Source organism: Ictidomys tridecemlineatus, chromosome 13, assembly GCF_052094955.1.
Source record: "Ictidomys tridecemlineatus isolate mIctTri1 chromosome 13, mIctTri1.hap1, whole genome shotgun sequence".
In the NCBI taxonomy this organism is placed as follows: domain Eukaryota; kingdom Metazoa; phylum Chordata; class Mammalia; order Rodentia; family Sciuridae; genus Ictidomys; species Ictidomys tridecemlineatus.
In genome coordinates, this window is record NC_135489.1 from 46,827,308 (window position 1) to 46,834,839 (window position 7,532).

Consider the following 7,532-nt stretch of genomic DNA (forward strand, 5'->3'; position numbering starts at 1 on the left):
AGGTGCAAAGGAAGAGAATGGTTTTCATGCCTTGGTTCAGGGGATCCCCAAGGGCCTGGGTCTGTTTCCAACAGCCCACAGTCTTCCATGTGTGTGCTATCTGGTGTGTATTTATATTGGGTATGTATGATTTGGGGAGGAAAGCACAGGTCCCTTCCAGAGAATCTTTGCACCCCATAACAGCACCATCACTTCATCTTGGGAAGGTGTGGGTATCCATACCTTAGTCATTGCAAAGAGCCTGCTCTACCTCAGTCCTCCTTTCTTCCTTTCTGGCTTGTTCATTTGTTCCTAATGACTTTCTGTTTTACCTATTTCTGAATAAAAGACTTGCTCAGGATCCACAAAGTAGAAAACACCCAGGGTTTTTCTAAGTCAGGCACCATCCCTGTGGACATTCTTCTTGCCCATCAGAAGCAAGACATGAGGATCCTGGTCCAACCTCTCTTTGGTCCAGCAAATTCTAGTGGTACAGAGTGAGTACATATGGTGGACAGGCTGAGTCAGCTCCTCTAAGGAGCCTTAGTTCTGTGGCATTTCACTTGGACCACCATCTTGCTAAGGTTCCTTTGGCAAGACATCAGGCATATTACCTGGAGTCGGGGGCCTCCAGAGTTCAGCTCACATCAGTCCTTCTCAGTGCAGCCAGATCTGTGGGCTGGTTCTCCATGGTCATGCTTACTGTTAACCATTTTCTCTTGAAGATTAGCAGTTAGACCTTAAGTGCCATATCCAACTTCCCCGGTCCATTTTTTACTTTCCTTATGGTAGAAAACCCCGTTGGAAAGACTGTGTAATCAGTGTCCTCCTCCTTCCTCTTGATGGGATTTCTTAAACTTCCATGATGGTTTCTTTCCTCCTTTCCTCTGATCACTAGTATGACTCTTAAGTTTTACTCTTGGTTCTCTTGTTGTCTCTCTCCACGCATTATCTTGGTAAATTTGCCAACCACATTGCTTTAAATATCAACTCTCCAGGAATGACTCTTGAATCTGTGTTTCATGGTTTTCCATGGCAACAATATCCAAGCCTGTTGTGCACATATGAAAATGTGAGACCTGGGGAAAAACTAGAGCTAGATTATGCCAGGTTGACAATCTTATAGATGAACCAGCTGAGGCTTATAGGTACACTTGAGGTCACATAATTTCATTATGGTGAGCTTAAAATTTGCTCTAATATATCTTCCCTTTTCTTCCATCTCTTCATATTTTTTTATTGATTTTTAAAAAATGACAGCAGAATGAATTATAATTCTTATTACACGTATACAGCACAATTTTTCATATCTCTGGTTGTATATAAAGTATGTTGACATCAATCGTGTCTTCATACATGTACTTTGGATGATGATGTCTATCACATTCCACCATCCTTGCTAATCCCCTGCTCTCTCCCTTTCCCTCCCACCCCTCTTCATGTTTTACCAGCCAAACTAGGCTGCTGTAATCTGTTTCCTCCTCCTGACCTGGTGCCAGTGATTGCTTATCCTGTTTCTTTTCAAAAATACACACCCTATTGCTACTTCCCCTTGCCTTTCTCTACCAAAACCCACCCTTACTTAAGAACACATGAAATACAGGTGTCTCTAGACCATTTCCTTATGATAAAATAGAGGGAAAACTGTACAACCAAAGAGGTGCCAGGAATGGATTATTATCCAGTTGAATGGAATTCCAATGAATCAGCATCCTCAGGTGTCCCAATGGGAACCACCCATGGATATAAGGGAACAAAGGGAAGAAACATCCCCCCTACCCACCATACTTTCTTCTACAATCTACATCTCCACTACCAGTATTAGTAAAATCCAAAATATCTTTAGCTGACAGCATATCAAGAAGTTCAGTGTTCTGTGGGAAGAAATTCAATGAAATATTTAAACCATTTTTTTAAATCCCACTCCAAAACAAGTCCAAAATATCTGTTGGTAATTTAAGAGACATAGCGAAGGTTTGGATTCTGTTCAAATTCCTTGGACAATGACTTCTTTTAGGCATTATTGAAAACTTTTGATTTGAGGGACAACTATTTTTTAATCAACAATAGGAATCATCTGCTGTCTCTTGCCTCTTATTCTGCCCTCCACTTTCTACCTTGACTATTCGTAAGATTGGAATATTCACATGACTTCACAATTCTCTTCTGTTCTGGTCAAATTTTAATTGGAATTTAATGGTAAATATAAGTGTGCCAGAAATATCTTTCTACTTTTCTGTTATTAAAATATCTTGAAAGAAAAATGGAAAACTGGAAAATCATGCTGGTAAATAGAATTGTGCTGATTAGAGTAAATATTCCACAAATGAATGTCTCCTTTTAATTTATTATTAATCATCAGGGATAGGGAACAGAGACTCTAGAGGCAAAGCTATTTTATTTGGGGCCTCTTAAAATTAAATTTTGCTAAGTCTTTCAGGCAGATTTTATTAGTTGTCCAGGAAAATTCATAGTTAATGGGGATTTGAATACAGATGGTCTTCAACTTACAATGGTTTGACTTACTATGGTGGAAAAGTGATATGTATTCATTAGAGACCATACTTTGAATCTTGAATTTTGCTCTTTCTTGGGTTAGTGATATATAGTACACTCCTCTTCTGTGATGCTGAGCAGCAGCAGGGAGCCATACTCCCAGTCAGCCCCCATGATCATGAGGGGTACATGCTAAGCTAGGATATTTGGTAGGTGAGGAGCAGTAAATGAATTTTTTACTTACAATGTATTCACATCCTGATAAACCCAAAAATAAATTTAAAATATTTTAAGGAGCATCTAGACTTGCATTTAACTTTTTACACAGTGGCTTATAAAATTATCACGATATTGGTAAAATTACATAGTTCCCCAAACTCAAGTCACTGTGGTCCAATGTCTGGCCATGAAACTGAAGCCATGCTCCTGAGCTTAATACTGAGGCAAATAAGATTTCCCTCCACATGGAGCAGGTGCAGGAGTAGTGAGGTAGGGAGCTGGGACACTCAAGCCATTATTCTATGCTCCATGACCCTGTGTTACACTGTGGCTCTTGCCATACACCTAGCTGGAAGGCCTTGTATGAGTCTGTTATGGTTTCAATCTGGAATGTCCACCAGAAGCTCATGTGTTAGTTAATTCAGCAAAGTTCAAGGGTACAAAGATTGAATCAGGAGAGCTATAATCTCATCAGTGGATTAATCCATTCGATATGTAATTTTAATGGACTACTGGGTAACAACTATACCCAGGTGGGGCATGGCTGGAGAAAGTAGGCCATTGGGTACATGATCCTGGGGACTATATCTATTACTGGCCCCTTTCTTTCTCTCCTTCCTGGGGGCCATAAACTGAGCAGCTTTCTCCACCAGGCCCTTTGCCAGGGACTAAATCCTCTGAAAGTATGAACCACAATAAGTCTTTCTTCTTCCAAGTTCTTCTTGTCAGGTATTTTGGTCACAGTGACAAAAAGCTAACACAGAGCCCCAAAGTATTCTCATTACTAGTGACACAATTCCATAATTACATGATATGGAGACTTAGTCAGTTACATCTTTACATGTAAATGGGTTGTTATGACAATTTAATAAGGCATTAGCCAACTATCCTGAGTCTCATTCTTTGCTTGCAAATCAAAGTATGTTTGTATTCAAACCTTAAATAAGTCCCCTTCCCCAGAGTCTGATTTCTGGATCATCAACCTTTCAAAAGTGGGTGCCAAGTGTCTAAATTCTTTTAGTTGAGAGAAGGCATGGGAAGTACCTGGTCATGCATATCCTTGAGACACCCCGCCCCCTGCCCTGGCCAAATGGCAACACTTATTCCTATCATGAATCCTAAGGGTTCCTATTAAATTTTCTGAGTTTCTGAAAATAGGTGTTATGGGAAGTCACGTGCTACCAAAAACTGACCAACTCATCTTCCTTTGCACTTCGTACTTCATTGACTTGTCCCACTTTTAAGATCACCTCTGATTCTTAGGACATCCTGGTGTTAGCACAGCCGGAAAATCACAGCTTGGGCCTACTCTGAAGACATTTCCTTTACTAAACTCTAAACTCCATCAGGGCAGGGCCTGTGTCAGTCATGTTGACCCACTTGTTCTCTAGGACCTAGAACAGTCCTGACACACAGTAGGTTATCAGCATTAGCACACAGTATGCTGGGTTCCTGTCCAGCTGTGTCTCAGTCCTCAGATTTCTGCTATAAACACAAGATGTTCTCATGGACTTAACATTTCTTGACTCATTCCCTCCCAGGTCATGTAAGGCACTTTGCTGTGGGACAGTGACTTGGCTGAAACTGAGTCTCCCTCCCACACAGTACCTCATGGGAGACACTGAAGTCCTTCTCTTTTTTGTTCTAAAAAAAAAAAATCACACCCTTTTCACATATGAGACAGTTAAGCTGCTTTGGTGGTCACAGAATTTTCTAGAATGTCAAAGTTCTGCAAACGGCCATCTCATTTCGAAAGGTTCAATCAACATCTTGAAAACAATAATTAATGTTCTTCCAATGCATTCCATAGTCTGGGATTATGGTCACCATTTTAAAATAATGAGTTTCTGAGATAATCTTTTTTGACTTTTTTCTACTTTTTTTTCTGTACCTAATGACTGACAAAAGGGAGCCAATTGTTCCTTTATGAAACTTTTTTGTTGTCAAATATCACTGAGTCTTTTTGATTGTGCAGTTGATGCCCATTGTTAATTAAGCAGATTGTTATCCATAATGGTGTAAACAAGTAATAAGTAGAACTTTGGCTCTGAAGTTTGGGGAATCCCTATTTTCAGGACAGACAGGAAATCACAGACTGGGCTTTGATTGACCTTGAGTTCATTCTTACCTTCCTGGTCCCCTCCTTCTCCTTCTACTCCCCCACATTCAAACACAAGCTCTACTTGAGTGTAAGTGAGAGAAGAAGAGCTTTATTAAATGTAGGAAGCTATTTTTCTCCATAACTCTTAGGAAATCATAGAATGTGGAAGGGAGGAAGAGTTGGGGACTGATATTGGCCAAATTCTATTTTTATATTGTGTGCAATATGCAACAACAAATTCCATCATTATGTACAACTATAATGCACCAATTAAAAATGTGGAAAAAAACAATTTGGAAAGGAGAAATGGTCTAGAGTTCCATTATTTCATCCAATTCCATCATTTTACAGGTTTTAAAAAAAAAAGTGCAGCCCAAGATGGGCAATACTAGGACTGGAATCCTGAAGAATCAGTTGAAATTCTCCAGCAAAACCTGAGTAGGGTCCAGGTGCAGCTCTGGATGCTACTGCATAATGTTCAGCTCAGGTGGGGCAGAATCTACAGTGAGAAAACAGTTCATGGTGATTCTGTAAGTTTCCCAATCTCTAAGATACAGTAGAAATAGACAAAAATGGGGGCTGGAGTTGTGGCTCAGTGGCAGAGTGCTTGCCTAGCACATGCGGGGCGCTGGGTTCGATCCTCAACACCATATAAAAATAAAATAAAGGTATTATGTCTAACTGAAAATAAAACAAAATATTGTTTTTAAAAGAAATAGACAAAATGGTGATGAATTCTTAATTTAGATGATGGATGAATGATCCTGGTCATAACAGAATTCCTCTTGGATGTAATCAGTTAAATAATTACCAAATTATCATTGGGCTGATTTTTATGAAGGGTTGAATGACTTAATGAGCTAGGCTTTTTATGGTAGCCTGAAGAGGTTCCCTCTAACTCCCTGTGTTTTGATAAAGTACAAACACTGTTATAGATCAGAGAGGAGATAACATGAAGTTGGGATGTGCTAAGGGTGCTACTCTGAGAGCCTCTTATGGGTAATTGAGGAACTGTTCCAAGCTGGACCCTTGACCCCGGAGGCCATAACGTCAAGGACAACACTAATCACAGTCTGGGGTGTTTGGATGCTGACACAACCCTTCTGGGAGAAATGGAACCCCGGCCAAGCATTGGTGAGTATGTGATTGTTCTGCCAGCAATTCAGAGTATCAACCAGTTGTTGTGTCCCTTATAAAAGTGTCTATTTGTGTGAACTAATTTTTGTAGAACAATGTGCATTTCAGAAAACAGCCTTCATGTGTTCATTCCAAATTTCTTATTGCTTTCCAAGGTCTACAGAGTTCCTTCAAAATTAACATTCTCCTTCTCCTTTATTATTATACATATTTCTATCAACCACATCAGAGTTATCAATGCCAACATTTGTAATCCTGCTAGCATTACTTTAAGCCACATACTCTCATTAAATCAATATTATTTACAAATAATGTCTCATCTAAATGTTATGTATGCCTGTGTTTTGAAAGACCTTGGTTAAAATATCAGCTGTGGGTCTAGGGAATGATACTTAGGTTTTCAGAGTCCCCCTCCCTCTCCCCTCCCCCTCCTCTTTTCTTTTCTCCTTCCCCTCCCCCTTCCCCTTCTCCTCCCCCTTCTCCTTCCCCTTCCTCTTCCCCTTCCCCTTCCTCTTCCCCTTCCCCTTCCTCTTCCCTTTCCCCTTCTACCAGAAATTGAATCCAGGAGCACTTAAACACTGAATCACATCTCCATCCCCCCCTGTTGAAAATATATTTTATTTCATGACAGAATCTTGCTGAGTTTCTCAGGGCCTTGCTAAGTTGCTGAGGCTGTCTTTAAACTTGTGATCCCTCTCCTGAGCCACTGGGATTACAGGCATGTGCCACCGCTCCTGGCTATACCTCTTTTTTAAATTGGCACATAGTAACTACAAATTTGTAAGGTATAAGTGTGATATTTTGATACATGTATATAAAATGTGCAATGATCAAATCAGAGTAACTAGCATATTCATCACTTCAACCATTTATCATTTCTTTGTGTCAGAAACTTTCAGAATTCTTTCTTCTAGCTATTTTGAAATATATAATAAATTATTGTTATCTAGAGGCACCTTGTTGTGGTATAGAATGCTAGGACTCAATCTAGTTCAACTGTTTATAAGACTTTTGCTTCTTAGTTCCACAGATGGTGTGTTCATTGTACGAAATGTTTAAAATGTTTTATTAGTGCATAATAATTATAGTGGGCTTCATTTTGACATAATCATACATGCATGGAATATAATTTGCACTATTTCTGTCCCCAGTACTTCCTCTTTTCCCTCCCTACTTCTGTTTCCCTGTTTCCCTTTTCTTCTATTTTTTTAATTGGTGCCTTATCAATAAACATAAAAATGGAATTCACTGTGGCATATCTATATATGTACATAGTATAATTTTGTCTATTTGTGTGAACTAATTTTTGTAGAACAATGTGCATTTCAAAGAAATGGAAGCATCTTTAGTAGGTGCTATGGCAGTTATATTTATAAATTATTTTAAATTTTAAATTACAATTAATCTTTTAAGACACTTGTACCCTACCCATATATTAAATTAGGTTGTAATCATAAAATAAATTATTTTCTCTTTAAAAATCTCAACCTATAAAGGAATTTTAAAAGTCTGATCAGCTCCATAAGTCTTTAGAGGTAATCTAATGAAGAAATATACTTAATTTTTAGGTGACTACATAGATATTTATGCATAAAATTTC